Here is a 9,319-nt window from a genome sequence, read left to right as displayed (position 1 = left end):
GAAGACGGAAGACCCTAATAATAAAACACTGTTTTTGTCTAAATCTTAATTAAAGAGTGTTTTCCAACTTGTACTACAGTCAAACACCCTTTTATGTTGAATATTTTAGTTAGAAAATTAGACAAAAAGGAGAGAAAAAAATAGAGAGAAAGAACAAATCTTGGCTCCGGCGAGATTAGAACACACAGCCTTTGCAGATGTCTCAAAACATGGCTGACGCGAAAAAATTCCCGAATTTGCCTTTGAATTTTGGGAGTTTCCGCCCGGGAGAGGAGCTGAGTTTTTGTATTAGATGAAAAACAACGTGTAAGATGTCTGACTATTCAGGTTTGGTAACAGTGCGAGGTCATTTGAAATATTGATGCGTGTTTGTGTCTGGAGGGGGGGGTGAAAAGACCCGAGCTTGATTTTCGTCGTAAATAAATCGAAAATAGAATTTTGAGGTGTGGATCTCGGATTCGGTTAACAACAATTAGGGGAAGTCCTAAAACAATGACTGATGCATTTTACCCATGTATTTCAGTGTTGAGAATGTTTTTTCGTGTCGTTTACTATTATGTTTGACTGTTTTATTTCAGCAGGATTGATAAAATCTTTATAAATGTAGAAATAACGAAATCAGTAACACGTAAATTTATTCGGTAAAAATTTGATGACAGTAAATTCCACAGTTCTAACATTCATAAGTAGTTCACACCCTGTCATAGATACAGACTAAACGGAAAACAAGAAATATACATGCAACAGAAATATTACGCGGCTGCTTACATCCCTTGTACTGTGTAAATTTTAAGTCCCCGTACAGGCTATACTCGCCGTTTGATCTCAGGAATTTCTTCTTAATTGTTCAATCCGCTGCATATTTCACAGACAATAAGAATGCGGTCCGAGGTACATTTACACAAAATTTCATTAGGATTGAGTAAGGGGCTCGGGAGTTAGAATTTTTTTCTACAGTACATGTCAAGCACGCCAATCGAAACTCGAATGCCCAAAAATTCATATCTCTCTTAAAAATGAACGAATAGGTCTGGTCTTTAGTACAGTAATCTAGACTTGAACTGGGTTGAACATAAAGGTTCAAGATGACAGATCCAGTAAAATCAGGCCAGGAAAACTAAATGATTTTGTGAATAGGAAGGGGCGGGGGGGGGGGGGGGGGGGGTCGGTGCGTGTACTGTGTAAATTTAATTTCCAGGTATAAGCAATAAGCACCGTTTAATTTCAGGAATTTTGTCTTAATTGTTCAATCCGCTGCAAATTTCACAGACAATAAGAATGGGGTCCGAGGTTCATTTTCACAAATTTTCATTAGGATTGAGTGAAGGGCTTGGAATTTTTTTTATAGTACATGTCAAACACGAGAATTGAAACTCAATTGCCAAAAACTTCATAACTTTGTTATTAATGAACGAATTAATCTGGTAATTAGTACAGTTATCTAGAATGGTAATATGTTAAAATTAAAGGCCCAAGATCAAAGATCAAGTAAAATCGGGCCAGAAAAACTAAATGATTTGATGAATTGGGAGGGGGGGGGGGGTCGGTCGTTGACTGCTTTATTAAACGTAGAATATTAAATTCTAAATATCACATATTACACAATTTCTGAATAAAATACAGATGTTAGAACAATATATAAGCGTTGTTTGAAAGATGTAACTATTGATTTTTTTACATCTATTTATTCTTAGGCTCAAACACTCATAAAAGGGTGGTCAGTTTTTAAACCTTGTCGCAGTCACCCGTTCGTTTGTATAGTTACGTGTGTAAACTTCGGAGGCTTTTCTTAATCCCGACAGGCAACAGATTTGTATCAGTATATAGACATGCACAAAAAAAGGAAAAAGTACACCATCTTTAATAAAAATGACTTTTTAGCGTTGACTTCCAATCAGTAAGAAGACAATTATTTAACAATGAATTTCAAATTATTTGAATCCATAGACATTATCCCGTAACTTGATATAAAATATGTATAATTTTTGGACGCCAATGTACATTTAGCTTTTATCCAATTTACTCCACGTTACCTGTACTAGTTCTTATTCAAATGCTAAAACATTTGTACTTGAGAGAGAGAGAGAGAGAGAGAGAGAGAGAGAGAGAGAGAGAGAGAGAGAGAGATTACATAGCGTTTTATAATGTTCAGGAAATCAATATATAAGCAACCTTTGTCAATAAACGCATGTATACATGCATGTGTGTATCTATATATGGGATTGAATACTAAGCAGTCCTCCTTTTTAAGCCGAGTAGAATAACGTGGGTGCATTGCTAAATGTTGTGTGCATACAGTCATTGAGATGGCGGCATTTCTTTGATGCCGGCAAAGCGACCCAGCGAACTCTAATGCGGTCGAACTGCAGAGGCACTTCGGCGGCATGTCTTTGATGTCGGCGATGCGACGAGCGTCGTAATTTAGAGAGCTGCTGACAGAAAAGAGCTCTATATTTATACTAAAAAAAGCCCCTATCTTTTTTTATTTATGACAAAAATAAAACGGAAAACATTCAAATCCATCATTTTAAAGATAAACCCATTAATCAAAATTCAAATGAGAGAGAAAAAAGATTCGGCACTCAGGGACTGAACCCGGGTCGCCTGGGCACAAGTCCACCACTCTAACGACTGAGCTACGCGGACCCTCGCTTCAGAACTTTGGAGTCCAAAATCTCAAGAATGCGTGGATTGATTTTAAAACGAATTTCATATTCTGAAGTTTTGAGAGCGTCTCTATCGAATGAAAAACTAAAAAAAATTCAAATCCAAAAAGTTAAAAAATTAAGGTTTTTCATTTCCTTCCGGTGACGACCGGAAGTGACGGCGGACGTTCGGATATGCGAAGGGCACTGCGGCCCTTCACTCTCTACCTTCTCTGAAATTTTGAAAGACCTATCTTGAATACTTTTTGAGAAAAATTGTGAACAAGCAAAAACATAAAATCTTTAATATCTCGGTACCGGAAGTGACGACCAAAAAAATCTCGTGTAATTTTCTTACAAATTTTGTCATAAATAAGATCTGAAAGTTTCACGAAAATCGGCTGAAGCGTTTTTGAGAAAACGTGACAGAAAAAAAAAATAATAATAATAACTAGACACGATCTCGTTGCGAGCAACGAGGAGGTCTTCCGTCCGATTTTTAGAAGAAGAATTGACCTTGTCTTTTATCTTCATCAACAAAACTTATCAGGAAATGCACATGTGATTTAAAAGAGCGATGGATGAAGGATTATACACCCCATTGGATCCCTAGTTTTAAGGACCAGCCACATTTTATTTCATATTAAATAAGAGGTCTTTTGACCTTAGAACAGGTCTAATAACCTGTAATAAAAAGAAACCTTAGAAAAAAGAGGGTCTTCCTTTGTAAACGGAAGACCCTAATAACAATAAGAAAAGAAGGGTCGTCCGCTGAAGACGGAAGACCCTAATAATAAATGACTGTATTCGTCTAAATCTTAATTGAAGAGTGTTTTTCAACTTGTACTACAATCCAGCAACCCTTTTATGTTGAATATTTTAGCTAGAAAATTAAATAAAAAGGAGAGAAGAAATAGAGAGAAAGAAGAAATCCGGCTCCAGCGAGATTAGAACACACAGCCTTTGCAGGTGTCTCAAAACATGGTTGACGCGAAATTATTCCCGAATTTGTTTTTAAATTTGGGGCGTTTCCGCCCGGGAGAGGAGCTGAGTTTTTGTATGAGATAAAAAACAACGTGTAAGATGTCTGACTATTCAGGTTTGGTAACAGTGCGGGGTCATTTGAAATATTGATGCGTGTTTGTGTCTGGAGGGGGTGAAAAGACCCGAACTTGATTTTCGTCTTAAATAAATCGAAAATAGAATTTTGAGGTGTGGATTTCGGATTCGATTAACAACAATTAGGGGAAGTCCTAAAACAATGACTGATGCATTTTACCCATGTATTTCAGTGTTGAGAGTATTTTTTTGTGTCGTTTACTATTATGTTTGACTGTTTTATTTCAGCAGGATTGATAAAATCTTTTAAATGTAGAAATAACGAAATCAGTAACACGTAAATTTATTCGGTAAAAAATTGATGACAGTAATTTCCCGTTCTAACATTCATTAGTAGATTATACGCTTTCGTAGATACAGATTAAACGGAAAACAAGAAATATACATGCAACAGAAATATTACGCGGCTGCTTACATCCCTTGTACTGTGTAAATTTTAAGTCTCCGTACAGGCTATACTCGCCGTTTGATCTCAGGAATTTCTCCTTAATTGTTCAATCCGCTGCATATTTAACAAACAATAAGAATGGGGTCCGAGGTACATTTACACAAAATTTCATTAGGATTGAGTAAGGGGCTCGGGAGTAATAATTTTTTTCTACAGTACATGTCAAGCACGCCAATCGAAACTCGAATGCTCAAGAATTCATATCTCTCTTAAAAATGAACGAATAGGTCTGCATTTAGTACATAAATCTAGACTTGAACTAGGTTGAAAATAAAGGTTCAAGATGAAAGATCCAGTAAAATCAGGCCAGAAAAAACTAAATGATTTTGTGAATAGGAAGGGGGGGGGGGGGTCGGTGGGTATACTGTGTAAATTTAATTTCAACGTATAGGCAATAAGCGCCGTTTAATCTCAGGAATTTCGTCTTAATTGTGCAATCCGCTGCATATTTCACAAACAATAAGAATGGGGTCGGAGGTTCGGTTTCACGAATTTTCATTAGGATTGAGTGAAGGGCTTGGGAATTTTTTTTTTATAATACATGTCAAACACGACAATTGAAACTCAAATGCCAAAAACTTCATAACTCTGTTATTAATGAACGAATTGGTCTGGTAATTAGTATAGTTATCTAGAATGGTACTTAGTTGAAATTAAAGGCCCAATATCAAAGACCAAGTAAAATCGGGCAAGAAAACCTAAATGATTTTGTAAATATGGAAGGGGGGGGGTCGGTCGGTGACTTCTATATTAAACGTAGAATATTAAATTCTAAATATCACATATTACACAATTTCTAAATAAAATACATATGTTAAAAAAATGTATATGCGTTGTTTGAAAGGATCTTCCGTTTGAAAACACCTTAAAAAGGCTATCGGGACATTTTTTATTTATTTCTAAACACTTTCTAAAATTCCAGTAAGCCTCTCAAAGGATTTCAACAGACATATCTTCATACTAGGAAAAGGCGATGTTACTGTGATTTTTGATAAAATTCAAACAAAAATAATTAAAGTCCATTATTTCAGAGACAACATTTTGAATCGAAGCACAATTAAGGAAGAAATAAGAGTCGGCACTCCGGGATTGAACCCATGCCGCTTGGACAAAAGTTTACTATTCTAATATGGATCGATTTTTGAACAAAAATACATATTCTGCATTGATTAAAGCGTTTGCATTGTAATATGGCAGAAAAAAATATTTAAAAACAAGAAATAATGAAAAATAAATGTTTCTGCTTACTTCCGGTGCCGACCGGCGACGTTCGGATTTGCGAAGTGCACTGCAGCTGAAGAATAACAATCATCACTGAAATGTTGATACAGAGAGCGAGAGAAGAAGGCAGTAATTAAGATTACTGAATTTAAAATCCAATGATATTCCCAAAAATTGACTTACATTGCCTGACGTTTGCTGTACATTAACTGTACCTTTCAGTGACTACCACTGTACTCCACTATACAGTCCTACTGAAGCACTATACCCTCATTGTATGGCACTGTACAGAGAACTGACCAGCACTGTACGCCACTGTACTATTGGTTTGAAAATAAAAATCTTTCTCAAAATCTTTAGGATGAATTTTTGCATTAATATTCACTTTTCTAATATATGTATAGCATTAACATTAGGAACATGGAAAAGAATGCATCAGGTCGTAAAATTAATTTTTAAATGTTTTCTAATTAACTAATTTTCATCGTTTTTTTAATGTTAGGATTACAAAATAATGGTATGTTCTTTAAGACATTTTTCCTATATCTAGAAGATAAAAAATCTAAATTTTACATGCTCAACCTGATTTTTAAAAAAGTGCATGAATTTCATATAATTAATAAGTAATTTTGTAAACTGGCAGTCATAAGCATATAAGAATACATCTTCCTCACCAGCAGGGATACAAAACAAAGACCACAGAACATTAACTGACAAGATTGGAAATATACAGCTAACGCGCGTCACCTGTTACAGTCAAAACATTTGAAATGGGCGGGAACAAATTGACGCGGACGTCTGAGAAAACACTGGATTGAAACTGTTGTTATAAGAAGCGTGTTTTCAATCCACCTGAGCATTTTTAACTCGCTATATAAGTTAATAGAAAAACATTTTATTTCATCAATAATAGTAATTCTATTTCATCAATAGTAAGCGGATCCCCATCCGAGAGAGATTAAACGCAGGGCAAAGCATATTGTCCGATGACTCGTCAAAAGTCTGAAACCAAGTGGGGGCGATTTTGAAACCGGGTTTATTTCCAGGGGAGAATAATTAATTCAAATTCCGATTAAAAAAATTAATACATATATTATACCCAGATAAAAATTTTCGCTAGGCTAATTTATACGGATATGCACATTCATTGTTTATCTAGCTATAATGAGAGAGAGAGAGAGAGAGAGAGAGAGAGAGAGAGAGAGAGAGAGAGAGAGAGAGAGAGAGAGAGAGAGAGAGAGAGAGAGAGATGAGTTTATCAAAAATCGATATGGTAAAAAAATTGTTAATTTTTTTTATCTGCTTCTTTGATACATCGATTATTTTTCTTTTTGTCTCAAGTTTATCTTTGCCGACTAACACTGTGTGATGATACCCTAGTGTTAAGTCTAAACGATCAGTGTTATAAGCAATCAGTTAATAACAGGAAATTTATGAATTATTGACCCCGCTGCTTAATCACTAATCCCGCTTTTGGGCGAACATGTACATGTAGACTTTTGTAAATAAATCTAAACTTTATAAGACTGATTGTAAATGATTGTAATCCCAATCCACCCTGCCGTAATGATTTTTATAAATCAAAAGTGAATAATCAGACTCTTTGTTTTAACAGTGTATTTCAACGATCGGTGTTTACATCTGTTAATACATAGGCCCAAACACAGATACAAGAGTGGTCAGTTTTCACACCGTATTGCAGTCACCCGGTTGTCAGGGTGTGTGTGTGTGAGAGAGAGAGAGAGAGAGAGAGAGAGAGAGAGAGAGAGAGTTTTCATAGTGTTTTATCGTGTTCAGGAAATCAAATTTATATAAGCAACATATGTCAATAAACGCATGTATACATGCATGCGTGTATCTACATAATTATGTCAATAAATACTAATATGTCCTCCTTTTAAAGCCATGTAGAATATCGTTGGTGCATTGCTAAATGTTGTGTGCATACAATCATGGAGATGACGGCATTTCTTTGATGCCGGCAAAGCGACTCAGTGAACTCTAATGTGGTCGTACTGCAGGGGCGCTTTGGCGGCATGTCTTTGATGCCGGCGATGCGACGAGCGTCTGTATTAAGCAAACTGCTGACAGAAACGAGAACTATATTTGTACTAAAAAGCTGGGTTTTTTTTAATTTATGATAAAATTAAAACGGAAAACAATAAAAACCACCATTTTAAAGATAAAATCGTTAAAGAAAAAAAAATTAGGAAAGAAAAAGATTCGGCACTCAGGGACTGAACCCGGGTCGCCTGGGCACAAGTCCCAACACTCTAACGACTGAGCTACGCGGACTCTCGCTACAGAACTTTTGAGCTCAAAATCTCAGGAATGCTTTGATCGATTTTAAAACAAATTTCATATTCTGAAGTGTTTTAGGCGTCTCTATCGAATAAAAACATAAATAAAATTCAAGTTTAAAAATTTGAAAAATTAAGGTTTTTCATTTCCTTCCAGTGACGACCGGAAGTGACGACAGACATTCGGATATGCGAAGGGCACTGCGGCCGTTTACTCCCTACCTTCTCTGAAAATTTGACAGTCCTATCTTGAATACTTTTTGAGAAAAATTGTGAACAAGCAAAATCATAAAACCTTAAGTAACTCGGTACCGGAAGTGACGACCAAAAAAATCTCGTGTAATTTTCTTACAAGGTTTGTCATGAATAAGATCTGAAAGTTTCATCAAAATCGGCTGAAGCACTTTTGAGAAAACGTGGGAGAAAAAAAAAAGAATAATAATAATAATAGAGGAAAAGAATCAAAGCAATAACAATAAGGTCTTCCGTTGAAAACGGAAGACCTTAATAATAATAGAGGAAAAGAAACAAAGCAAAAACAATAAGGTCTTCCGTTTCCAACGGAAGACCTTAATAAAATCAAATCAATATGTTTTTCAATATTGTCTAAAAATTTTAACACTCGAGTTCGATGATCTATGCAATATCCAAAATTAAAAACATTTGTCTGTTCAATTTCATAACCCATCGATAAGCAGCCAAAAACACCCACTTGGATGCATTTTACAGTCAATATTCATAATTCTAAGACCCAATATAAAAACAAACTTGACGGATTATCATATTTTTTTCCTTCAATTTCATACTTGATTTTCTTATTCCCAAGAGATTTGGTTGTGTTTTAGCTATATATTAAGGGGTGTTCTCCCAAAGGTCAACTTTCCACGGCGCCACAGTCATTTATATTGATTTGTCAACAGCAGAGAACCTCTTCAGACGGGCCGGCAGATTCCGAATTGACGTCCTCCTTCAAATCTTATCGGAATGGAGCCACTCAGTCAAAAACTGAAAGACCACTGTCACTGGCTCTCGCCGCTTGATTATCAATCCACAATGTGGGGGAATCTATGATTTTGTAATGAGAGAAAAATGGATTTTTTATAATTAATAATTAAATTAACTTATTGATACTATCAAATTACTAATCCACAGTGATGGGAAAACTGTGACTTTGCAATGAGAGAATTTTTTTTTTTAATAATTAAGGGGGTTGGATATTCGAGGTCATTCATATACTTTGTTAATCTCATTGAGATGAAGAGCTCTGTATGAACTACATGTATGCGAAACTAAAATTACAAAGCTGATATAATTGGGTTTTTTCTTCACTTAATTATATAGTTTTTGGCTAAAATTATTATATGATTTTTTTTCTCCAAATTTCAAGGTAGATTTAATGGGTAGATTATCGACAATCCATCCTTGTTAATATTTGTATATTTGTACTAATTTAAAGATATAAATCTGATTACTTATCCACATTGTGCATGAGAAAATTTTAATCTGTAGTGAGAAAAAGATATTTTTTTAAAAATAATTTTTATTTGCACTTGCATGTAAAAAAAAGTTGCATAAATTTCTTACAT

Source organism: Crassostrea angulata, chromosome 4 (assembly GCF_025612915.1).
Source record: "Crassostrea angulata isolate pt1a10 chromosome 4, ASM2561291v2, whole genome shotgun sequence".
NCBI lineage: Eukaryota > Metazoa > Mollusca > Bivalvia > Ostreida > Ostreidae > Magallana > Magallana angulata.
The sequence above is the reverse complement of the archived record's forward strand: the minus strand, read 5'-3'. Positions refer to the sequence as shown.